Source organism: Euleptes europaea, chromosome 5 (assembly GCF_029931775.1).
Source record: "Euleptes europaea isolate rEulEur1 chromosome 5, rEulEur1.hap1, whole genome shotgun sequence".
Lineage (NCBI taxonomy): Eukaryota > Metazoa > Chordata > Lepidosauria > Squamata > Sphaerodactylidae > Euleptes > Euleptes europaea.
In genome coordinates this window covers 95401441-95428691 of record NC_079316.1, presented here as the reverse complement: position 1 = coordinate 95428691, position 27251 = coordinate 95401441, and positions in this window count along the sequence as shown.

Below are 27251 nucleotides of genomic sequence, written 5' to 3'. Positions count from 1 at the left end.
AGAATCCATGTTTTCCCCTGACATGGTATCCAGGCTGTGAATGAGACAGGATAGTAGCACTGGCATTAGCTTCTTTGTAGAGGAAGTCTTTCCATCCTTTTCTTCTGCTTCTTCCACTTTTTTTCTGACTAATTTTTATAATTAATATTAATTTACAAAATGATTTGAATTGAATTGCCCATATAGCCTTAGAGTGTGCCCTGTTTGCTGGGTGTAAAGTTTGTTTTAAAATATATTCAGAACACAGCTTGTTTTTAAAAGAAAAAGCTAACCTTGAATGCTGGGTATGTAGAAGAGGAAAGTACACCTTTTAATAATTAACATCTATGAATATTCATTCTAGAATTATATTTACTCGTTATATTTTTAAAAGTGCCGTTTTGTAACTTGGCCACCATCTGTGTTTTTCATCCTCTAACTCTTTCATGTATTGAATTTGGGTGATAATCATCATGGCAATTTGATGTGTTTTTGAGTAACATCAGCAAATCATATCAAACAGATTGCTTCCAATCATTGTCCATATGGCAAAGTACAAATGAATGAAATAAAATATTTCTCTCTCACACACATTAACCTGTTAAAGGTGGGTTTGGAGGGAGGGAGAGAACACTTTGACAATGTGGAAAATAACATACCTACCTATTTTGCTGCCTAAGGGCCTAACTATATGTGACAGTGTCCATGTGTATAGTTACAGGTACATGTGACTGTCATGGAGTTTGGTTAGACAAGTTGAGGTGGAGAACATGCTCAGTGAGAGGGCAAAGCGATACTGCTGTTGCCATTTTTGTTAAGCATGCCCTCTGCCTCCACCAGTATGCTATGAAACAGCAAGCAAGCAGCTTGTGCGACATCCATTCTTTCCTCCCTGTCCCTTCCCTTCTTACCCAGCTTGGTAGCAGTGCATATGAATACACACAAAGTGGCCTTGTACTGATCCATAAGAATTGGTCCATCAAGTAGAAAAAAATTGAACCGCTTCAGAAATGGATCTCAGCAGCATGGCAAGCAAGGGAGCTGAGGCAATGTCTGTGGCATGTTTCTATTCCTACCTGAGGGTAACAGCAATTACACTTGCGGCATGTGTAAGTTGGTAGTTCTTCTGGAGGAGAAGATACAGAGCCTTGAGGCACTCTTGTCCACATTCCATTTTATAAGGAAAGGTGAAGAGTTAATGGACAGAACTCATGAAGCACTTTTGAGGGGGCAACTGGAGGAGGAGAGAAAGGTATCTCAACAAATAGAGGAGCAACCAACACAAGGCCTAACAGAAGCCTAATAGGTAAGAACCTTCAGCTCTACAGCTATGGTTAAAATTTGAGGAAAATGTAACCCAACAAGTTCCTAACAGGGCTAGCTAGTGTCTCTACAATGGCTGAACAAAAACAGAAACCTTCTTTCACCAGGTTTACATGTTCATCATAGGTTTTTGTATAAATCAATATGATATCCAAATAAAACACCACCCCTTTAAAAAGCAAGTCATGTAAACCCTCGTTGATTATTTGCATGTAGACACTAGGTGCCCCAGAAAGACCAAATGGCATGACCAGATATTCAAACATTCTGAAACAGCTGGAAAAGGCAGTTTTCCATTCGTCTCCAACTCTAATCCGCACTTGGTAATAAGCTTCGACCAGGTCCAACTTGGAGAAAACACGGCCCTCCTTGAGCTGGCTTAAAAGATCTGGCATCAATGGAAGGGGGTAGACGTTAGTCTTGGTGACAGCATTGAGCTTATGAAAGTCAATGCAAAGCCGCAGGTCTCCCGTCTTCTTCCGCACGAAAAAGGATGGTGCCGAGCAAGGGGTGGTGGAGGGTCGAATGAACCCACGGGCTAGATTTTTATCCAAAAACTCCCGTTACACAGCCTTTCTATGGGTAAGAAACCCATGGCCAGAGGAAACCCAAAAATTCCAGCACTGAAACTTTGAAACAGCAAGCAGTGAAGAAACTGAAGCAGTGCCCCCCCCCCCAGTTTAGCTTTCATTGATAATGAAAGCCAGCATGGTGTAGTGGTTAAGAGCAGTGGACTCTAATCTGGAGAACCGACTCCTCCACATGAAGTCTGCTGTCTGACCTTGGGCTAGTCACAGTTCTCTCAGAACTCTCTCAGTCCCACCTACCTCACAAAGTGCCTGTTGTGGAGAGGAGAAGGGAAAGCGATTATAAGCCTCTTTGAGATACCTTACAGTAGAGAAAAACAGAGTACAAAAACCAAATCTTCTTCTTGTTGTAATATCTTGGGCCAGGATATTCTGGTTCCTTTAATTTTTGGCCCTGGAACTCCTATGATCATCCTGAAGCTGGTGGACAATTTTAAGAAAACTAGTTTTATTTTCTGATGAGTTATGCCTGCCACAAATTGAAAGACAGATGGATGTGTGCATTCTTTTAGTATTATAGATACATGGTAACAGCCAGCTAAGTGATTTGTTTTGTCATATTTGATTTAGATCAGGGTCATATGAAGGTAGGGTTGCTAACACCAGGTTGGGGAATACCTGGAAATTTGGGAGGTAGAGCCTGAGGAATGCAGGGTTTGAGGAGGGACTTCAATGGGGTATAATGCCACAGAGTCCACCTTCGAAAGTAGCCATTTTCTCCAGGTGAGCTGACCTCTGTCACCTGGAGATCAGTTGTAATAGCAGGTGTGATGCATTGCCACGGCACCCCCTATTGTTGTCAGGCCCACCATGACATAGAGCCCTGGCAGGCGCCAGCTTCCCAGGCCTCAGAATTGGAGAAGTTAAGCTAGGACCACTTTCCTTGGCTCTTTCTCCCGGCATAGGGTGTTTTGGCTTCTGCCCAGCACACCCGGCTGCCTTCCTCCTCCTCGGCCTCTTCCTCCGCCCTGCTTTTAAGGGCCTTCCTCCCCTTCACTCCTCCCCCGGCCCAGCCCTCAGAGGGCATTTAGGGGCCCCCTTCCCCTTTTCCCACGCTCCTGCCGATGTGCTCGACCTTCCAGTCTCTCCCTGGGCTGCTTCAGCCCATCCTTGTCTCCCAGACCGAGAGCTGGCCTCTACCCATCTCTCCACTGGGCCCAGGCGCCAAGCGCAACTTGCGCCCATTCGCCTGGTCGGCCCCAGGAAAAATTACTTCCTGACCCAAAGTGGCAATCGGCACTACCCTGGGCATGCAAGAAAGGGCCATGAGAGTCAAAAACTGATACAAACCTTCCTACCTTCCCTCCCATGATCTGCCTAAGGTCATAGAATCAGCATTGCTAGATGACCATCTAGCCTCCTCTTAAAAACCTCCAGGGAAGAAGAGCCCACCACTTCCCGAGGAAGCCTGTTCCACTGAGGAACCACTCTAACTGTTAGAAAGTTCTTCCTAATGTTTAGCCAGAAACTCTTTTGATTTAATTTCAACCCGTTGGTTCTGTGCCGACCTTTTGGGGCAACAGAAAACAACTTAGCACCCTCTATATGACAGCTCTTCAAATACTTGAAGATGGTTATCATATCACCTCTCAGTCTTCTCCTCTTCAGGCTAAACATATCCAGCTCCTTCAGCCTTTCCTCATCGGACTTGATCTCCCTCATCATCTTTGTTGCCCTCCTCTGGACACAATCCAGCTTGTCTACATCATTTTTAAATTGCAGTGCCCAAAACTGAACACAGTACTCTACATGAGGTCTAACCAGAGCAGAGTAAAGCAATACCATCACTTCTCGTGATCTTCTGTTGATACAGCCCAAGATCGCATTTGCCTTTTTAGCTACCGCATCACACTGCTGACTCATGTTCAGTGTTTGGTCTACTAAGACCCCAAGATCCTTTTCGCACACACTACTGCTAAGACAAGTCTCCCCCGTCCTATAATAATGCATTTGTTTTTTCCTACCTAAATGCAGAACTTTACATTTATCTCTGTTGAAATGCATTTTATTAGTTTTAGCCCAGTTTTCCAGCCTGTCAAGATCATCCGGTATCCTGGCTCTGTCTTCTACCATATTTGCTACCCCTCCCAATTTAGTATCATCTTCAAATTTAATAATCATCCCTTTATTCCTTCATCCAAATCATTTATAAAGATGTTGAACAACACAGGGCCCAGGACAGATCCCTGAGGCCCTCCACTAGTCACTTCTCTCCAAGTGGATGAGGAACCATTAACAAGCACTCTTTGGGTGTGATCTGTCAACTAATTACAGATCCACCTAACAGTAATATGATCTAAACCACATTTTCCCAATTTGTCAACAAGAATATCATGTGGAACATTATCAAAACCCTTACTGAAATAAAGATAAATTATGTCTACAGCATTCCCCTGATCTAGCAAGGTAGAAACTTACTCAAAAAAAGAGATTAGATTAGTCTGACATGACTTGTTCTTGAGAAACCCATGCTGACTCTTATTAATCAGATCCATCCTTTCTAAATGCTCAAGGACTGACTTTTTGATGATTTGTTCTAAGACTTTTCCAGGTGTAGACATCAAGCTGATGGGTCAGTAGTTACCTGGTATCCTTCTTTTTCCCCTTCTTGAAGATGGGGACAACATTTGCCTGCTCCAATCTTCTGACACCTTATCTGGTCTCCAAGAATTCTCAAAAATAATGGACAGAGGCTCAGAAATTACATCTGCAAGTTCTTTGAGTACCTTTGGTTGCATTTCATCTGGCCCTGAGGTCTTTGTTTCATTTAAAAAAACTAGATGTTTATATTCTAACCCTATGCCAATCCTAGACTGCAACTCCTTTCTCATATCATGAGCAGTTCTGCCCTCTCTTCATCTCCTGTTACACTTTCCAGTCCCTGCAGTGGGCTTATCTTGTTCTTATTCTTACTCTGAACACAGGAAAAGAACCCTTTTTTGTTGCGTTTAGCATCTCTCGCTAGCCTAAGTTCATTCTGTGCTTTAGCTTCCCTAACACTGTCCCTACAAGCATTGGTTATTTGTTTATATTCATCTTTGGTTATAAGGCCCTGCTTCCACTTCCTAAATGAGTCTTTTTATTTCCCAAATCTTTAAAAAGCTGTTTATGGAGCCACCCTGGCCTCTTTAGGTTCCTCCCATTTTTCCTTCTCATAGGAATAATTTGTGACTGTGCCTTCAGTATTTTGTTTTTAAGAAACTCCCACCCCTCTTGAACTCCCTTCTTCTTGAGTTTTTCTGACCGTGGGGTTCTACCAGCATAAATTTAAGTTAATTACAATTTGCTTTCCTAAAGTCCAACCTATATATCTGACTATGTGCAGCTTTTCCTTTGCCCAAGATTGTAAATTCCAAGATTACATAGTCACTACTACCCAGGGTGCCCACCTCATCGACCAGTTCTTCCCTGTTGGTGAGAATCAAATGCAAGATAGCAGACCCCCTTGTTTTCTTCTCCACATTATGGAAAATGAAGTTGTCAGCAAGATATGTCAGAAATTTATTGGATATTGCATTTTTATCAGAATTGGACTTCAAACAGATATCTGGGAAATTGAAATCTCCCATGACCACTGTGTCCCGTCTCTTTGTAAACTTTGTAATCTTGTATAGGAGTATCTCATCCAAGTCTTTTGCCTGGCTTAGTGTTCGATAGTAGACCCCCACCATAATATCACTATTATTTCTTCTTTTATTTTTACCCATAGACTCTCGACTGAACTTCCATGCTCAGATTCATGTACTTCACAACTGTACACATCTTTGACATACAGTGCTACTCCTCCCCCTTCCTTATCTGTCTATCTGTTCTAAACAAGGTGTACCCCTCAAAGTTAGCTGTACTTTTATTATTATTTATTCAACATATAGGTTGATGAAGTCAACACAACTATCTTTTGGCTGATGAAGTTAAAATATTAGTGAAAACATACAAGATTTATTCCCGAAAAGCATTTCCTCAGTAGTTGCAGTCCGGGTCTCCCTGGCTCCCCCAGCTCCCTGCCGGAGCTCTGTTTGTATAGTTGTTAGTGATACCCATTGGGTTTGTTTGTTCACTTACCTTGCATTGTACTATTATTATTGAAGTATACTACTTATTTGAATGGTAAGCTTAATATAGCAATTCAATATAGCTATTGCTGTGATTTGATTTCTTGAGCTCCGTGCTGTTCTTTCTTTCCTACAACTTACTGTTGCAGCATAGGTGTTTTTGTTTAGTTTGGTATAAGCTGTTGGCTTGTTTTCTCTTTCCATGCATGCGTGGAACTGAGAGTAGCAATGAGCCTGTGCTCACTTAACAGACTATTTTATTTTGTATTATTTAATCTCATCATTGTTTTGTCTAGATTTTGTGGTGCTCAGCTGATGCTGAGCCAGTCAGTACTTTGATATTAAGGAAAATAGTTTTTGCTGTTTTACCTAATTTCTTAAAACTCCTTAGTATATTTTAGTTCAGAAGTGTGTTGAAACTTGTTAGTCTGTTAGTCTGGAGGTTTTCAAGGCTTGGCTTCCTGTCTTGAAAACCTCCAGACTAACAAAGACTACAGTCAACAATAGCCATGCAGATTAGCTTTGGATTTCACACATTAACAGATCACTTCAGGATACAATGGTTCCATATTAACATACCACACCCTCATTAGCACATTATCTTGATACTTACAGGACAATGGTTAGCACAGTACCTTTGTTACTTTTTGCAGGACAATGATTCAGCTCAAACCCAACCCCTTTCTGACTATATATTACTCCTCCTACACACTTGACACTGAGAGACACTGTCCTTCAGTGTTACTCCTCTGAAGATGCCGGCCACAGCTGCTGGCGAAATGTCAGGAAAGAAAATTCCAAGACCACGGTTACACAGCCCGGATAACCTACGAGAACCTAACCACTTCAGTTGTTAAGTACTGGTTAAACTTTTTACTTCTCTACCTACTTTGAGATAAAGGTATTTTAAATGCCTGTATATTTATTATAGAGTGATTGCCACTTCAACTTGAATTAGTCTATTGGCTTCTTCTTCACCAAATATGTTAATTTTGACATCAGTGCAAAGTCGAATAATTTGGTAATCCATTCCGATGTTTCTGGAATCATTGTAGCTTTCCAGTGGGTTGCATATGTGATTCTGGCTGCAGTTGTCGCATATTGAAAGAGTTCTTTATGAATGGGATTTATTTGAGCAGGTATTACATCCAACAACATGAATTTGGGATTCAGTTCAAAGTTAATCTGTAACATGTTCTGAATTTCCCTATGTATTGATTTCCAATATTGTTGACTTTTTCCCCCATGTCCATCATTGATGATAGAAAGTTCCCTCCATTTCAGAGCATTTCCAGCAGTTTGCTTGATTTGATTTGCACATCTTTTGAAGATCTTTCGGTGAGAAGTGCCATCTGTAGAACATCTGATACCAATTTTCTCTCATGAGCTGTGAAGAAGAAAATTTTATTTCCGTGGTCCAGAGTCATTCCCAAACATTCATAGGGATCATCTCTCTGAAGTTTTGCATCCATTTAATCATGCAAGTTTTGACTTGACTTGGTGCTGTCTCATAAGTCAATAAAAGTTGATAAAAGTTTGTCAACAAATAGTCTTGTGATTTTATTACTATTTGTTCAATCTCCATTAACTTTCTAGTATTACTTTCACTTTGATAGTCTTTTCTTAAGCAATGTACTATCTGGTGATAGGCAAACCATGTAGTATTTATATTTTCATTTTGGAGCTCTTGTAAAGTCATTATTTTACCATTTCTTGTCAACAAGTCTCGATAAGTTACATAATCATTACTTTTCCTGTTGGGATAATCCATTTATGCCTCCGTTGGTGACATTAATGTGAACGGGGAAGGGCTGAGAATTTATTTTAGTGAATCCCATATCTTCAGAAGATGTCCTGTTATATTACTTTCTTACCTTATGGGGTCAATAGTCTTGTCTCTTTTTTTCCATAAGAGGTATTGAAAGCCTCGATTCATTCTGCCTTTTTCCAATCTGAACTTCCTATCCTCCAGATGCAATATCCAATCTGTTAATGATACAAGAGAAGCTGCCTGGTAATATAATTTGAGGTTTGGTAACGCCAATCAATCTCATTTTTTTCCCATCTTGTAATACGCTAAATCTCATTCTTGGTTTCTTCCCTCTCCAAACTAATTTATTTATGCTGTGTTGCCACTTTCTGATAATGGATGTCTTTATGCAAATCGGCAGTGTCTGAAACAAAAAGTTCATTTTAGGTAGTACATTCATCTTAATAGTTGCAATTTGACCCAGCCATGATATTTGCAGCCTATTCCATCTTTCCAAGTCTTGTTCAATTCTTTCCCATAAAACTTTACAGTTCAAATCATAAAATGAATCTCCTTCTGATGGAATATTTATTCCAAGGTATTTCACATTTTTGTTAGTTAAGGGACATTGTAGTATATTTAGTAATTCTTGTTTCGCCTCTTTTGGCACATTATACAAAATCGTGGAGGTCCTTCAAACCATGAAGGTCCTTCAGCCCTTTTAGGACTACACACAGTTGCTCTCATCTGACACTGCAACGCTGGCTTTGGTCATTCCCATGACACAAGTACTTCATGAGAAGATGGCTGAGTTTCTGGAGCCAGCTGAAGGATGTGTAGACTACATTCCAGCAGTGTGCATGCTGGGGCTGAGGCTGCAAAACAGTGTGACAACCTGTCTTGAGCCTCTCACGAAGCAGCTGGTCTACATGTTGGCAACCATGTGAGATCCATGCATCAAGGGCAGTATTGCCAAGCGAGCAGACCAGGTGGTGCATTGGAGAGACAAGCTCTCCAAGCATGTTCAGCAAATTCAAGTGCAAAGGGGGATGTTGCCAGTGGAGGAAGAGGTGGAGGTCCAAGTTGTTCCTGTGCTGCTTGTTCCCTACTTCCCCCCCCCCTGCCACATCCACCCCGAGGGCAACCGCTTAGATGACCCTGGAGATGGAGCTCATCTGGGAGGATGAGGCTCATGAGACAGGACATGGCGGCTGCAATGGTGAGGAGCCCTATGAGTTGCAGTCCACAAGTCTGCTGAACTACTGTGCTATGAAGGAGTCGGTCTGGCCGGATTTCTCTCTAGTGGCCCAGAAGCTCCCCTCTTGCCCTCCTCCAGAGTGAGTGCATTTTTCCCCATTTGTGTGACATCCTCAGCTCACATTGTTCATCCCTGGAATCCTGGCATGAAGAGCAGTTGGTTTTCCTCAAGGTCAAGTTGCCTCTGTTCAACTTCCCAGTTCTGGACTTTGAGGGCAATTGAGGTGAGCACATGCTTGTGCCTGCATTCCCTCAGTGACTGTCTTGGGAAGTTTGAGTGAAACACTCTTCCTGGAATAAAAAAGTCTAAATTAGAAAGTAGTGGCTGCCCAAACCAAATTTGTATGCTGAGATTAATACAGCTGCACCAAAACTGTTCTTCATCTCTTCAGAGATGAAAAGGACACAGTATGATAGGGACCAGCATTTTAAACATTACATAGCAGAAACCAACAGAGTGGCTAGCAGAATAATGAAGCTATTCAAGTGTTCCCTCCTAACTTACTTCTTTGCAGGGGTGGGAGGTGGTTAGAGGAGAGCCAGCAATTATGAAAGGCAGCCGCAGCACCACAGTTTCCACCTCATGGGCTGTGATGGTGTGCGAGACTGCAGAGAGAGGAGGATCTGGGTGCATAATGAACCCCCTCCCTCTTACTTTCTGATAGGGCTGTCAATTCAGTTCGGCCCGAACTGAAAATCAGCCGAATTTCCCTTGATTCGGCGGTTTTTAGTTTGGACGGATCCGAACTCAAAACTGGCGGGCAACCGGGGGGGCCGAATTCAGCGAGTTCGGGAGTTCGGCGAATAAATTCGGCCAATTCGGCCGTCAGTAAGCAGCATAACCGTCAGTAAGCAGCATTCTCCTCCCCCGGCCAATCGGTGGCCAAGCTGGGTCTTCTTCTGGCCAATCAGTCAGGATTGAGTGCTGGAGGAATCAGCTGATGTGCGGCCGGCCGGGGAAAGAGAGAGAGAGAGAGAGGGAAATCCTCATGTGTGTGTGAGGGGGTGCTTGTGCACATTCGCTCCTTTCCGTGGCTGCAGGGGGCGCATTTTTTGGGGTACCGACCCCAAACTTTCAGGGGATATTCAGACAGGTTTTTTTAAGAGACCACCCAAGTTTTGTAAACATTGGGTCAGGGGGTCCCGAGATATGGGCTCCCCCCCTTTTTCTTTCCATGGCTGCAGAGGGCGCATTTTTGGGTGTGCCGACCCCAAACTTTCAGCGGAGCATCAGACTAGGCTTCTTAAGATACCCCCCAAGTTTTGTAAACATTGGGTCAGGGCCCCCCGAGATATGGGCTCCACCCCTTTTTCCTCTCCCCCCTTTTCCATTTTCGTGGCTGCAGGGGGCGCTTTTTTGGGGGTTCAGCCCCCAAACTTTTGTCATAGCTTCAGAGAATCCCTCTTAAGAGACCACCCAAGTTTTGTAAAGATGGGTTCAGTGGGGGCTGAAATATTGGCTCCCCCCTTTTCTCTTTCCATGGCTGCAGGGGGCGCATTTTTGGGTGTGCCGATCCCAGACTTTCGGCGGAGCTTCAGTCAAGGCTTTTTAAGAGACCACCCAAGTTTTGAAAATATTGGGTCAGGGCCCCCCGAGATATGGGCTTTCCCCTTTCCCCTATTGGGATGAATGGATCACCCTCGAGAGATGCATACATATGGATCTTATATTGGATGCAAATGGAATCATATTGGATTACCCAGCCTCCCAGCCCCTCCTGCTGGAACAGAAGACAGCCACAGTAAGACCCCTTTGGGGGCTTTAATCTATATTTTTTCTTTTCTGTGTGTGTGTGGGGGGGAAAGCAGAGTCTGTGTGTGTGTGTGTGGGGAGGGAGCAGTTTCTGTGGGTGGGGGGGGGAAGCCAAAGGGGGCTTTTGCCGGTTCTGCCTGGGGTGTGTGTTCCCCCTCCAGTCTCTCTCTCCCTGGTTTGAGGGGGGGCTTCATTTTTATTCTTCAGGTTTTTCCTCATTCATAAGATCAGTTAGGTTATTGATGCTTGCTCAAAACTGGTTTTCAAATGGTGACTTAAAGAATGCATCTGCCTGGTCCCAAGTCCAATGCAAAAGGAGACATTCCACCCCCTCCTGCTCATTATGCATAGCTAGCTGCCTCTGTCCCTTTCCATGGTATGCAAACTCCCAGGTGTCAGGTGTTGCTATGCACTGTTCAAAGGTTTTGCATTGCGTGCTTGTGTTGCTTTGCAGTTGTATTGTTTTGCAAAATTCTTCACACCTGCCCCGCCCTTTGCATATTTGCAAAGGGGTTGCTCTGCAGTTGTGTTGCTTTGCAAAGTTCTTAGCACCTGCCCCGCCCTTGCTCTCATCAGCTGTTTGTCGGGCCGGGAGCTTTGTGCATGGGCGGCAAGCTCTGCGGAGAGATACACATTAAGGGTGGGGGGGACCCCTTTCAGGGCCCATATCTCAGCCCCCCCTGACCCAATCTTTACAAAACTTGGGGAGTCTTTCAATATACGTCCTTTGAAGCTCTGCTGAAAGTTTGGGACCTCTAAGCCCAAAAATGCCCCCCCCAGAGCCGCGGAAAGGCGCGGTTGTGTTTTTAATGGCTTTATTCGGCCGATTTTTTTTCCCGAACTTTGAATTCCCGCCGAATTGAACGGATCCGAAGTGGGGGAGTTCGGACTTCGGCACGTACCGAACCCACAAGGGCCAAATTCGGCCGAATCCGAACTGTACCGAATTTTTTTTTTTTGACAGCCCTACTTTCTGAGTCCTTCCTTCCAAGGGAAAAGTGTGAGTATGTATCTTTGTTGCGTGCCTGGATGTTGTTGGGTTTTGCCCTGTGTGTCAGATTGGCTTGGCACCACATCTGGGCTGGCAGCAGTGCCCCCGGATCTCCAGCTACTTGGCATTGTGTGGCTGGACATGGGTTTTGTTGGGTGTGTGCCACCAAAGTGTGCCTGGGTGCTAGTGTTTGGCCTCCATCCTGTGCATGGTGTAGGATTGTGGTTTTATATGGGATGACAAAAGTTCCCCCACTTTTGATTGTGTTGTGGTATGTTGTGTTTCAGGGTTTTGGTAAAGAGTTGGTTCTGTTAGACTTCTCTATGTGGTTTGTTGTGCTGCTGGATTGGTGTCTGGTTGTATAGGGCTTGTGTGAGTTCTTGGGGAGGGAGGCATTGGCCTGTGCTTACTCACATGCCTCTCCCCTTTTCCATTGGAACTTTATCATCATTAGTGTCAATGTTTGTGTGTGTTGAGTGTCATCAAGTCACTTCCAACTCCTGGTGACCCTATGAGTCAATGAAGAAAGCTGATAGGAAGAAAGTAGATACCTTTGAAATGTGTTAGAGGAGAGTGTTACGGAATATCTTGGACTTCCAAAAAATAATAATCAGTAGGTTATAGATCAAATCAAGCCTGAACTGACCCTAGAAGCTAAAATGGGCCCATGTAAAGCAATAGACCTGTCCTCCCATTGCTTTGCATGGATCCATTGAAACCAATGATGAGAAAGTTGGCTTGGCAATTCCCAGCACATATTCTTTGCTGTGAAATAAGACCACTGTAGTCTATGGGGATTTTTAAAAAGAGCTCATGTGGGGGCATTTTTTAAGTTAGAGTTCCCAAATTTTCAGGGTAGCTTCAAGGGACTCTAATTGCATGACCCCAAAGGTTTGGGTTAGAGGGTCCAATTTTATGGGCCCCCAAAGGGGTCGCTCCCATTCTCCGCAGGAAAACATTGTGAAGTTTGCAATGTTTTCCTATTGGGAATGGGGGGTGACTCTTTGGGGGGCTATAAAATTGGACATCCTGAACCAATCTTTGCCAAACCTCAGGGTTCATGCAAGGAAAGTCCCTTGAAGCTACCCTGAAATTTTGCAAACTCTACCTCAAAAAATGCCCCCACAGGAGCTTCGAAAATATCTCAAAGGCTAAAATGGTCCTGAATGTTTTTGGTAAATCCGAAAATAAAGCTGAATACCCATTTACTGGTATGGGGATTCGGCTTACTTTGGGTTTACCAAAAAAAAAAATTCAGGCTTAATAAACCTAAACCTGAACTTTACCTATTAAAAATAAGGGGGGTGAGAAGGGGGGATAGATGGCTGGCAGATCATGAAAGGAAGAAAGCAACATGAAGAAGGAGAAAAGTGAGGGAAAGAGTTAGCGAAATTAAGAAAAAAAACAAAAGTTTTTTTTTTAATTTTGCTACCACACACTAACAGGGCTACCCCTTTGCAAGACCTGGCTCTGCAGACAAAGTATGGAGCTAAAAGAAAAGGGAAACTATAGACTGCTGGAGATAATGAACTTAAAAGAAGTCTGCATCCTGGCAATGACTAGCTTGTCCTGGCTTGTCTTGCCTTACTCCAGTCCTGGCTTGGCTGATGGATTTAGCAGGATCTGAGAAGCAAAGGTTTCCCTCAGCCTCTTTGTATAAACTCCCATCAAGCGGATTCAGAACAATTCCTGTTTGCAGTGCCGGGCCTTCCTTGTGCCCCAAGTGCCCCTAGTGGTGGCAGTGTGGAACTAAATTAGAAGTGAAAAAATGTGTTCCATGAATGTAGCATGGCGCTGGCTTCAGAGGCCCTCCAGCTGATTGGACCCTGGGAATTTTGCACACATACCCCCAGCAGCCCTGCCTGTTTGTAAGAACTTGGTCTTTTTAAATTCCTGTTCAGACAATAATCTGTAAAGAATACATGTGTGTGTTTGTTCATGTCTATGTGTAAATCTGGCATTGTATGGAAAGTCTAATAATATATAAGGCATCTCTGCATAGGCTATGTACAGAGAATCTGTACCTTCAGAGTATGGATGTGGAGAAAGCCTGCATGTATACAATTAATATATGTGTGGGCTCTGTGCAGAGGTTTGGGATGAATTTATAGGGATCAGGATTTTGGCACTTATCCCTTTTCCATTAATTCATTCTTCTTCAGTTTTTGGTGTGAAGGGTGATAGCTTTTCTCTTAGAGTGTATTAACATCTCTTGAATCAAGAAGTTGTTTCCAACATATTCCAGAAATGTACTTGACAGTCTGAAGAAATCCTTCATGGAAACATTTCCTAATTGAGGTAACAATGATTTAAGTTTCTTTTAGCTATGAAACTTTTATCCCGCTATGCCTGATTCTCACACACATTACAACAGTTTGTATCAATTTGGACTGAAAGCTGTTTACATTTTGTAGCCATTGGAATATGTGTTTAATGTTTAAAATGGAGGCAAATTGAATTTGTTGCTATAGAAACCATATATAATACCTGGTTTCCTAACCTAGACTTATTAAAAGTGAACTTCCTTTTTTCATTTGCACCTCATAGTTCTATTGAGGAGGAGAAAAGCTGGATGTTCAGTACTTTTTTCAAACCAGAGCATCTGCCAGTTCATCCATAATCACATGATCTTCTAGTTGTCAAATGTCATTCATGCATTGGAGTTTTACCTGAGGTTCATTGTACGCTAGATCCACACTTTCCTGTTGCCAATCTATGCACCAGCAGTCTCAAAACTCAAATAAAGAAGCATTGGAGTCCCTGCACCTTGAAACGCTGCTTTGTAATTGGCTGTGAGAGAAAAGTTGTCCCCCTGCAGAAATCCAAGTGCCATGAAAAGAAAGCATTAAAAAACAGAGCTCTCTAAAAGAAATGGGGAGGGGGCAAGAAACCCTAGCCTCATTTTTTAAATCCTTTCTTTTGCTCAGAAAGAACTCCCTGGAAGCAGGAAGCATTTGAATCCCCACTCCTTGGTGCTTTAGTTTTCACAGGAAGGTGTTGGCGCTGAAGTCAAGATGCAAGTACCCAATCAGAGGTTTTAATTTGTTGGGCAAAGAGCAGAAGCTTCAGGAATGGTGACTCAAGAGTATGCCTGTAACTACCAAAACCATTTGGAAAAGTCATCCCCAAGATCTTCTCAAAAGAGCAATCATTTGCCAAGGGGAAATCCTGAAACACAAGGATAGTTGGAGTGCACAACATGATATTGTGAGTGTTTCTTACATTTGTATGCCACCCTCCCTCTAATATGTTCAAGGGAGCTAACAAAACCAGAAATCAATCAATACAAAACCCCGAGGGGCTGTCGCTTTCTTCAGCATCAGGCAGTTGGCAGACAAGTCACTGCAGGAAACAGGACTAGTGGAAGGCTTTCCTTGGGCTGTCCCCTGGCTGAGGCAGTTGGACTTCAATTTTCCATTTAGCTGGTAGTTTAGAGGTTTCCTATGTTGTAAAAGAAAACAAAGAGCAGAAAGCTGGTTGCTGAATGTGATGGCAGCTGTGGTTGTTCATGTTCCTTGTCAAATCATGGTCTTAAATCAGACAAGAGAGATTGCCCCTTAGCAGACAACCAAAAAGGCCCTCAAACGTGTCATAGCTTTGCTTCTAAGTCAAGTTTGCTGACCTCTGATGCTTGGCCTGTTTTCAGCTGCAATGGTTTCTATGAATGAAGTTTTTTTTTCTTGCTTTGTGTTCTGTCTACCAGGTGTTGTAGGAAAGTACGTGAGGAATACTAGAATATCTTAAGTGATAAAGCTGTCTCCCCCCTTTTGTGCTGCACAATGTGATTGACATGAGACTTGCGGCAGATTCAGAGAGAATAAATAACCAGGTGTGGAAGGCATCTAGTGGAGAGCTGTACTTAAATGCACTCTTGCTCAAATCCCCTCTGCTGTGCACGGATCACAAGCAAAGCCCTTGGGTTTGCTGAGTTTCTGTGAGACTCTCCGAGAAGTCATAGCATTTGCATTCTCAATGAGAGGGATCACAAAGGACAGGGCTAACTCCACATACATCAGCATCAAAAGCAGGAAGAACACAGAAGGCCAATTTGTTTGGCATTGAAGAGATGGCACCAATTCAGCCTCCAAAATAGCTGCAGTTTCCCAGCTGAGAAGGAAATTATGCCCTGCCAAGGCACAGCAGAGAAGATGGTAGGATCACTGTTCCCTCATTGTCTTTGAAAGAAAAGATGAATGGGTTAGGTTTGTAAAATATGCTATACTTAATCAAGAATAAAATACCATGAATTGAATATGTTAGGGGAGTCCAGGCCTTGATTAGGAATAGCTGTTGAGGGGCAGTGCATCTCTGAATACCAAGGGGGAAGACCACGGGGGAGGATTTTTTTTTGTCAGGCTTGCTTGCAGGCTTTGGTCAGGACCTACCAGCTCCTTGAGCCTGATTGCTCGAAGTATGAAAGGGGCCCCCACCACAGACCCCAGCAATTACTGCAGACAGTATAATTTTAATTTTGTTTTTTAAATTCAGTTTTGTAATTTTTGTATGCTCCTTTGATGCTCTAACGTAATTGTTTTATTTGCTTGGATATTTTTATTTCTGTTTTTCCTGCCTTGGCTGTTTCATTCATGTTTCCTTTTATGTTTTATGCTTTTGTGTGTTTTATTACTGCTGTAGTTACAATGTGGTTGCTTGTAATTGTTTTTAAATGTGTAAGCTGCCACAAGTGCTATCTTGGCAGAAAGGGGTGGGGACAAATTCTTTAATAAATTATGTATACTGGGACCAGGAAGACTTGGCTCCCTCTAGTGAGGACCCTCTCCCAGTCACTACAGCTAATGCCCTGACTTGTGGCCCCAACCAATCTAGGCAATGTGGTATACACCCCCTTGCCTTATGGCCTATCCCCCATTAACTCCCTGTACTGTAGGAACAATGATGCCAGTTAGCATCCCTCCCTCCCCCCTCTAGGTTGTCTTCTGTTGCAATCCAGGAAGACTGCACCAGCTGGCTGTTGCATTCCAGGAAGACTGCACCAGCCATTGGCCACATGGGAAGTTCCAGTGAGCCTTCCTATTGGCCACTCCGAGGTGCCTGCTCCCTCCCTCCTGCTGCCCTGGAAACCAGCCAGGGGGCAGGATTAGGAAGAAAAGAGATAGCTCTCCTTTAAATGCAACAAGGGCCACAAAATGGAGACTCTGCAGTAGGCGTATAGCCGAATATCTATTCGGCTTTTTTGGGAATCACCTATTTGGCTTCGGGTAGATTCCTAGGTTTTGGTATTCGGTCTACCTGAAACCCAAATATTGCTGAAACAGCTAATTTTGGGTTTATTTTTGGTTCGGTTACATCGATATGCACAACCCCAGTACTTAGCCACAAAATGTTGACCAACCTGTAATTCCAGATGGGCAGCCTTGTTAGAGAAGAACCTTTGGATGGGTTCATACTTGTATATTTATCCTTGATGATCTGCATGTGTGAATTGGCAGTCACAGATCCCAGTACTGAAAGCAATAAGGAATCCTGTCAGAAATACACTGAGCTGTTCACATGGAGTTGGTTCATACATTTGACTACAATTAGTCCTGTCTAATAATCAAATATTGAAAAATCACATTTTCTGCACATGTATGTAAATCAGCCTTGTGCCATGCTTATTATTCCAGATATTTTTGAGTAATTCACCAGCTGATAAACAAATCTTTTTCCTATCAGGTAAAGGTAAAGGAAGTCCCCTGTGCCAGCACCAAGTCATTACTGACCCATGGGGTGACGTCACATCCCAATGTTTACTAGGCAGACTATGTTTAGGGGGTGGGTGGATTGCCATTGCCCCCCCCAGTCATCTACCCTTTACCCCAAGCAAGCTCATTTTACCAGCCTTGGAAGGATAGCAGGCTTATTACAGGCTTTGACATATTAGAGCACATGAACATGGTATTAATGTTGTACATATGCAGAATTATTCAAGATAAAGCCCAAATACACATACAAAAAGCAAAGAATACAGCAGAGGTTTTAATTTCCTTTTAAAAGGAAAAGAAAGCCTGGATATTCTTGCCATTAGGGCTGTCAATTCGGTTCGGCCCGAACTGAAAATCAGCCGAATTTCCCTTGATTCGGCGGTTTTTAGTTCGGGAGGAACCGAACTCAAAACTGGCGGGCAACCGGGGGGGCCGAATTCAGCGAGTTCAGGAGTTCGCGAATAAATTCGGCCAATTCGGGGCCGTCAGTAAGCAGCATAACCTTCAGTAAGCAGCATTCTCCTCCCCCGGCCAATCGGTGGCCAAGCTGGGTCTTCTTCTGGCCAATCAGTCAGGATTGAGTACTGGAGGAATCAGCTGATGTGCGGCCGGCCGGGGAAAGAGAGAGAGAGAGGGAAATCCTCATGTGTGTGTGAGGGGGTGCTTGTGCACATTCGCTCCTTTCCGTGGCTGCAGGGGGCGCATTTTTTGGGGTACCGACCCCAAACTTTCAGGGGATATTCAGACAGGTTTTCTTAAGAGACCACCCAAGTTTTGTAAACATTGGGTCAGGGGGTCCCGAGATATGGGCTCCCCCCTTTTTTCTTTCCATGGCTGCAGAGGGCGCATTTTTGGGTGTGCCGACCCCAAACTTTCAGCGGAGCATCAGACAAGGCTTCTTAAGATACCCCCCAAGTTTTGTAAACATTGGGTCAGGGGGTTCTGAGATATGGGCTCCACCCCTTTTTCCTCTCCCCCCTTTTCCATTTTCATGGCTGCAGGGGGCGCTTTTTGGGGGGTTCAGCCCCCAAACTTTTACCATAGCTTCAGAGAATCCCTCTTAAGAGACCACCCAAGTTTTGTAAAGATGGGTTCAGTGGGGGCTGAAATATCGGCTCCCCCCCTTTTCTCTTTCCGTGGCTGCAGGGGGCGCATTTTTGGGTGTGCCGACCCCAGACTTTCAGCGGAGCTTCAGTCAAGGCTTTTTAAGAGACCACCCAAGTTTTGTAAACATTGGGTCAGGGCCCCCCGAGATATGGGCTTTCCCCTTTTCCCTATTGGGATGAATGGATCACCCTCGAGAGATGCATACATATGGATCTTATATTGGATACAAATGGAATCATATTGGATTACCCAGCCTCCCAGCCCCTCCTGCTGGAACAGAAGACAGCCACAGTAAGACCCCTTTGGGGGCTTTAATCTATAATTTTTCTTTTCTGTGTGTGTGTGTGGGGGAAAGCAGAGTCTGTGTGTGTGTGTGGGGAGGGAGCAGTTTCTGTGGGTGGGTGGGGGGAGCCAAAGGGGGCTTTTGCCGGTTCTGCCTGGGGTGTGTGTTCCCCCTCCAGTCTCTCTCTCCCTGGTTTGAGGGGGGGGGGGCTTCATTTTTATTCTTCAGGTTTTGCCTCATTCATAAGATCAGTTAGGTTATTTTGATGCTTGCTCAAAACTGGTTTTCAAATGGTGACTTAAAGAATGCATCTGCCTGGTCCCAAGTCCAATGCAAAAGGAGAAATTCCACCCCCTCCTGCTCATTATGCATAGCTAGCTGCCTCTGTCCCTTTCCATGGTTTGCAAACTCCCAGGTGTCAGGTGTTGCTTTGCACTGTTGCAAAGGTGTTGCATTGCGTGCTTGTGTTGCTTTGCAGTTGTATTGTTTTGCAAAATTCTTCACACCTGCCCCGCCCTTTGCATGTTTGCAAAGGTGTTGCTTTTCAGTTGTGTTGCTTTGCAAAGTTCTTAGCACCTGCCCCGCCCTTGCTCTCATCAGCTGTTTGTCGGGGCCGGGAGCTTTGTGCGTGGGCGGCAAGCTCTGCTGAGATACACATTAAGGGTGGGGGGGACCCCTTTCAGGGCCCATATCTCAGCCCCCCCCCCGACCCAATCTTTACAAAACTCGGGGAGTCTTTCAATATACGTCCTTTGAAGCTCTGCTGAAAGTTTGGGACCTCTAAGCCCAAAAATGCCCCCCCCAGAGCCGCGGAAAGGTGCGGTTGTGTTTTTAATGGCTTTATTCGGCCGAATTTTTTTTCCGAACTTTGAATTCCCGCCGAATTGAACGGATCCGAAGTGGGGGAGTTCGGACTTCAGCACGTACCGAACCCACAAGGGCCAAATTCGGCCGAATCCGAACTGTACCGAATTTTTTTTTTGACAGCCCTACTTGCCATATTTCTGAATTATTCTGTCAAATATTTCAGTTTCAGTGCAGATTTGCTCACTGCACTTTTCCTATTTCAGTGTCAGTGCATATTTGCTCACTGCACCTTCCCAAGCTGTACTTTTCCTATTTTTTCATGACCTTCCCCTTTCAATGGAGAAGAGCAAAGCCCCCGCAGCACTTTTTATATTTTTTAAGCTAAAGAGCAGCATGTTTGCCGCACTTCCTGCCCTTCCAATGACTTCAAGTGCAGAAATACTCTCCATTCCAATGGTATTCAATGCTGACTAAGATGTAATGATGTAATGTAAACAATAGATTGTATTTTATGATTTACACATGAAAACAAGATGCTAGAAATTAGTGAATGGGTTCAATCTCAACATATTTTTCTGGAGATGAGAATGATGGTAAAAGTGATTATATAAAGTATAACAAAAATAAAAACTGACTGTTTAAGAAATAGCATGCTTAGCCTAGAGGAAGTGGATGTCCATATATGGCCATCTAAAGTAGAGCAACTGAGCATGTGTAGTAACATTCCTAAAACAGTGCAGCAGCACTGTTACTCCAATGCATGGAGATTTTTTAAGACAGCCCCTTTTCAAAGTGATTGAAACAGTATAAATACAGGCAGGGAAAGGGCTAGAGCTTCAGACCTCTAAGGGAGTCTCAGAAGATGGTATTGGTATGTATGGCTTTACAAATATATTATTCTAGAATGTGAATTAGATACTTTGAACTAAATCAGACTTCTTTAACTGTTATATTTTAAGTGTTGGATTTTAAAACTGAATAGTATGTAGAACTTGCTTGCTGTACTGTATACATTGTTAATGAATTTTAAGACTTTGTAATATTTATATACATACATATATATATATACAATTACATTGGAGCACATCAATAAAAAGACTTACTTTTTATGTGAGTAAAGTAGTTGAGTCCTGCTTAGTAGGTGACTAACTGAATAAGATAACATACCACTTCTCACGAAGGGGTCATTTCTAAGAGCATAGTCACTCGAAAGGCCCTGACCCGCTTCAGGCGGAATCAACCTTGAGCCAGCTACCTGAAACCAATTTCCATTGGGATTGAACTCCGGTCGTGAGCAGAGCTTTTGACTGCAGTACTGCAGCTTGCCACTCTGCACCATGGGGCTCTTATTTTCCCTATCAGAAACAAATCTAATAGAGCCACATGTTTAAGGTAGCATCTCTAGATAACTTAACAGTAGCTCTGTCTTAAGAAAATGTGTTTCATCAAGCTGAGAAGGCCATTGCATTAAACTACACACATCTCATTAGTGTGTGTGTGTGTTAAGTGCCGTCAAGTCGCTTCCGACTCATGGCGACCCTATGAATGAAAGTCCTCCAAAATGTCCTATCTCATTAGTAGTTTGAAATTAAAATGCACTGCCATTCAGGAAGGACCTGGGTCTTTGCAGCAGTGATAGAGGAAAGAAAGAATGGCAAGAACATTAGCTCACTCCCTTCAGGATTAATTAATTTGCCAGAAGCTGACAAATATATTTTTGAAACAGCTGTAGGCAAGTGTTAATTGCAGATTTATCTTTCCTGCTTTTGAGAATGTTTCAGCCCAAATTTAAATTGGTTCAACTTCTTCTGAAACTTCAGTTCTGCAAGTTGTGATCAAGTCATTTACTTATGTGATAAGGAATGAAGAAAGCTAATTTAGAGTGCCTGTGCTTAGATCAAAAGGGTGGCTATAATTAGGAATGTGGCTTTCTGGTCCTTTCAGGCCATACTGTATAGCACATAGATGCAGTCTTTCTGTTGTGTTGATTGGATTTTGACTCATGAGCACAGAGTAACTGTGAAAATAGGTGGTAAATAGGTGATATATTAGAAGGCTTTCAGCTTCTTTGTGGCTCAAAACAACCATTGTGGCTCAAAAACAACTAAAGGAGGAAGTGCCAGTGTCCCCACCTAGGGTTGCCAGCTCCAGTGTTACGGGGAATGCTGGGGTCTCCAATATTTAATGGGGGAATTAGCTTATTTTTGACAGAATTTAGAGAGCTAACGAGAGGCTTGATTTAAAGCAGGGTCTTGGACCTTTGTATACAAGGGATGAGCAAATCCAGAGGAATAAAACTAGCAGGAAGCAATTTAAACAGTAAAACAGATGGTCTTTAATAAGGGGAAAGAAGGGGTATACACATACAGAAATAATGCAGTAATTCAAACACACACAGATTCCTAATAGAGATAGGGCAATTGGATTCTGTAGCATCCTTCTGAGGTCCAGAGAGAGGTTCCAAGGAACATAACTACAGCCAGGAGTCAGCAAAGGAAAAAGTAGACTGCACTCACAGCACGGGGCAAAACGCTTGGATCCAGTAAAATGCTTACAAAGTTGCCATTGGGAGGGCAGTGATATTTATACTAAAATTCTGCCTTGAGGCAGGGTGACTCACCAGACAGGTGGTCTTGGGTGTTCAAAGGTAAAATTGCTTGTCAAGTATTTGGGTGTTATAGGGAGAAAGGATGGGAGCTAAACTATTCAGAAAGTGATAGGATTATTGATGGCTGGCAGGTATTGAGCCATTATGGATATCAAGCAGCTGTCAGGAGCTGGAGGGTGTGAAGGGGAAGAGGAGGAATTAGAAGATGGGATTAGCCTGGTCCCAGGCTATCCCAGGAGAGGAATTCAGGGTGTGACAGGGGAGTGCCATTGTCTCTCACTCTGGTTGTCAGACAGATCTTGATAGGATGGCCACATTGATGGTTATGCAAACGCCCCAATGTCTAGCTCTTCCATGGCTCAAGGGAGATGCAGGCGAGGCTGGAGGTCAGTATTTTCCTCCACTACTGTGCAGCCACATCCAAGATGGAGTTCAGGTCACTTCCTTTTCTGGATCCATATCACTGCTTGCCATGTGCAGAGTCCTGCTGGCTCCATACTGCTTGGTCCAAGGTAGTGTCTGGGTTACTTCCATGCCTTGGCTTGCTGTGTTGTAGGCTCTCTGCATAGTCCCTTAGTACTGCACACTAGTACATATATGCCAGGGAAGCTAGGTATGGGAGGCTAGGGTCACACCAGGTTGGGAAATACCTGGAGATTTTTGGGCATGGAGCCTCAGGAGGGTGGGCTTTGGGGAAGGGAAGGGCTTCAATGATGTATAATGCCATAGAGTCCACCTTCCAAAGCGGTGATTTTCTCCAGGTGAACTGGTCTCTGGTGCCTAGAAATCAGTTGGAGGGTGGTAATAGAGGGTAACCCTATCCACACCTAATGATTTGGCAACCACCAATGAGAGTGGAAGTAGAGATACAAGATGGAGTTTGGATGCAAGGTGTGGGAATGAGCATAGAGAGATAAATACTAGAATAATACCCCCACACACACACACATACAACTTCCAGTTTTTGTTTAGTCTGTGCATGATTTGTCTGCTGTATGGGGTTGGCTCTGCTCACTCCAGCAAAAAAGAAAAAGTGGCACAATTTAGTGGATTGGACAGGCCATAGTTGGTGGTACATGATGACAATATGCGGTGTAAAGGAATTGCTGTGTGCTACTTATGCTATACCTGTATTTTGACTTAGTTACATTCCATGTTGGGTCCTCCCCCCCCCCCAATACTGTTTAAGTGATCTTCAGGAATTCATGGCCAGGAAGATGCCAAGGTCTCCTCCTTCCCATTTTCCTTTTAAGCAACAATGGGTTGCTCTAAATTTCCCCAATCTCCTTGGATTTCCTAGTTGTAATGTTCTGTTATCTCCTTTCCATGATAGGGGTCCCTTTATTCTGGTTTCCACTTTATTTTTCATTTCCTGAAATAATTTCTAGGAATGATTTGAAATTTCTCATTATCTGCCTTTCAGCCTGAAAATCCCAAATTCCACTATGCAGTTTCTTGTGTGAGAACGGAATCCACAATTCTTTATTTTTGAACCATTGTATGTTTCCTTGCACCAGATTTCCCCTATAAAATGTATCAATTTTTCAGAGCTGTTTGTGCATCAGTTGATCAGCCTAGTATACCAAACATATACATACAGTATAATCTAAACATGTATCAGTTGTATTTCAGACCTGTAATGTGCTTATATGATACAAATGAATCTTTGAAACCTACAGTGACAAAATTATTAAAAATATAGAAGTCACTAAATAGGAAACATGTGCACCAATCAGAACTAGGGCTGTTGAAAAAAAAATTCGGTAAAATTCAGATTCGGCAAAATTCGGCCCGTTTTTATTCGGGAAATGCCGAAGTCTGAACTCCCTCGCTTAGGGTCCATGCAATTTGGCATGAGATCCAGAGTTCGGGGAAAAATTCAGCCGAATAAAGCCATTAAAAACACAATCGCGCCTTTCCGCTGCTCCGGGGGGCATTTGTGTGGGTAGAGGTCCCAAACTTTCAGCGTAGCTTGAGGGGACCCTTCTTGCAAGAACCCCCAAGTTTTGTAAAGATTGGGTCAGGGGGGGTTGAGATATGGGCCCTGAAAGGGGTCCCCCCTCCTTAATGTGCATCTCTGACAATGGGGGTTTGCAATTAGCAGAACTTGCCGCTCACTCCCGAAGCTCCCAGCCCCGACAAACAGCTGAGCTGCGGGGAGCAAGGGCGGGGCAGGTGCAAAGAAGATGGAACAGAAGACATCCACAGTAAGACCCGTTTTGGGGCTTTTCTCTATAATTTTTCTCCTGTGTGTGTGTGGGGGGGGGGGAGCAGAGTCTGTGTGTGTGTGGGGAGGGAGCAGTTTCTGTGGGTGGGGGGGAAGCCAAAGGGGACTTGTAAGGCTCTCCATCGGGTTCTTCCCCGACTACTTTGTCTCCTCCTTCCTTTGGCACTCTTATCTCACTCCTCTGACTCATTATCTCTCATCAGCTTCTTTCGGCTCTTTTCCAGTTCTGGTCTCCAGATCTTCTGTCATGCTGTTCCTTAAAGCCTGGAACAGCCTCTGTTTTCCCTTCTTCACATCTTTCATCAATACCCACTTCTTCCAAAAAAAGCTTTTCTGTTGCTTTCTTAAAAAAAAAAAAGAGCATAGTTCACTGTCAATTTTTACTTCCCAGTCTTGACAATGTATCGCAGGCAAGCAGAATCGATGAAAACTGAACACAGCCCACCATTCATGTATTGCAGCCAGCCAGATGCTTGGACAACTTCCCTATCTATGCAGTTCAAGACAGGCAGAAAAAATAGGTTAATTTGGTAGTTCACAATAAATGTACAGTGGGGTGCTTTTGCCTAGTGAATTGCACATTGAGTAGGCCTGAAGAGAGTCTGTGTGGTGTAGTGGTTAAGGTGTCAAATTAGGACCTGGGAAACCCAGGTTCAAATCCCTATTCGCACCATGGAGGCTTGTGGGTGACCTTGGGTCAGTCACACAGTCTCAGCCCTGACCCTGGCTGGTATTTGGATGGGAGACCTCCAAGGAATACCAGGGTCATGACATGGAGCCAGGCAATGGCAAACCACCTCCAAAGATCTCTTGCCTTGAAAAATGCCATAAGTAACCTGTGGCTTGACAGCAAAAAAAAAAAAATGGTTCTTGTAGGTTATCCGGGCTTTGTGACCCTGGTCTTGGTATTTGAAAATACCAAGACCACGGTCACACAGCCCGGATAACCTACAAGAACCAATGAACTCTGACCCTGAAAGCCTTCAGCAAAAAAAAAGTTTATACATTGACCTTCTGGGACTATGTTGCATCAGTTAAGCATCTACTATGCTATTATTTCTAAATCAGGATTTTCTGCTTCTGAACATATAATAACTGGTTTTGTACGTGTACCTACCAAGCAATTGGCACTGATAATTTATCTGTTGTTCCCCAGATCCTTAAAACTTTTTGCTGCTTGTTCATCCCTGCATTGGTGTTTGCATTCCTCCATTCTCAGAGACAGCTCTTAAGGAAGCTAATGTGAGATGCCTACATCTTAGGGTATGACATATTTTTATCAACAAAGGTTAACAAGATTTATTTATCATAAGCAGTAACTAAGAGTAAATTCTTGAACAGCACAGCACTGTAAATGCAACTCAAATTATTGATTTTCAGCAGTTTCTATCCCATGATTAATTGTTTACACAGTGTTCAGTGTTAGACACCTGATAACACATTATTCTTAGTGTTATGACAATATTCCCCACTGACAGCCTTTAGCTGTCTACGCTGTCTCCAGCAGATTTGGCACACATTTCCTGAATGTTTAATCTTGGCTTGTTTTTCAGGAGTGGTTTTTTTTTTTCAAATGAGGATTTAGTTAGGAACAGGAAATCACAGATCTTCTCTACCAGAACTGCATCGCTCTGCATGATTAATTTCAGATTAATTTCAGTCTGTACCTGTACATAATTAATGGAATTCCGTTCTCCTCCAATTTTTTTTTTAAATATAGTGTATATGCAGTGTGTGTTCATGAAACTGACAAGACTTAAGGCATACCCTGTAGGACAAATTGGTTGGTAAAATATTAACAGTGTTTGTAAAGAGAAAGATATATTTTGTCTTGACCTCACCTGCTTGGTTTAAATGTGAATATTTTATTTGTATAGCAGTTCTCAATTTCCCATGACAGGGCAATTAATTCTGAGGCTTTTATACCCCTAAAGGCTTGTGTACAAGTCTCTGTTTTGCACTTTTTACTCTAGGAAAGGAGCCATCTGTCTTCACAGCACAGTACAAGTCAGGTCTAGCTATCCCTTAAAAATATTTTCTTATCCTGAGCAGATTATATCTAGCCATAAATTAGAACAGGTCCATATAGCTTGTGATTTACCCAACCAAACACAGCCCACCAATGATCTATTGTGGCCTGCTGGGTGCTTAGTTCCTCTCCCATTTTTCAGTCCTAGCCAGGCTGCAAAAACAGAAGGAACCCTTTTGGATTATTGCACATAATTCATGAGCTGCTAAACATGAAGAACATCTCCTGCAAGGAGTTTTTCAGATTATGAAAGGAATCTGTTTTGCAGTCAGAACATTGGAGTGGAGTGGACTTCCGGGGTGTGCTCCGGGGAGGGCGGACACGCGGAGCCTTGTGAGAATAAAGCATGACATGGAGAGATGTGCTAAGAACATAAGAAGATACCTGCCTGATCAGACCAGTGGTCCATCTAGCCAAGAATCCTGTTTGACACAGCTGTCAAGCATTTGCTCTGGTAGGGTTGCCAACCTCCAGGTACTAGCTGGAGCTCTCTTGCTATTACAACTGATCTCCAGTTGATAGAGATCAGTTCACCTGGAGAAAGTGGCTGCTTTGGCAATTGGACTCTATGGTGTTGAAGTCCCTCCCCTCCCCAAACCCTGCTCTCCTCAGGCTCCACCCAAAAACCTCCCGCCAGAGGCAAAAAGGGACCTGGCAACTCTATGCCCTGGGGATGGCCAACAAAAAAGGAACACAGATCAAGGCCTTCATATGATATTGCCTCCTAGCACTGGGCTGCAGAGTATTACTGCCTCTGAATGTGGAGGTTCACTTTATTCATCATGGCTAGTAC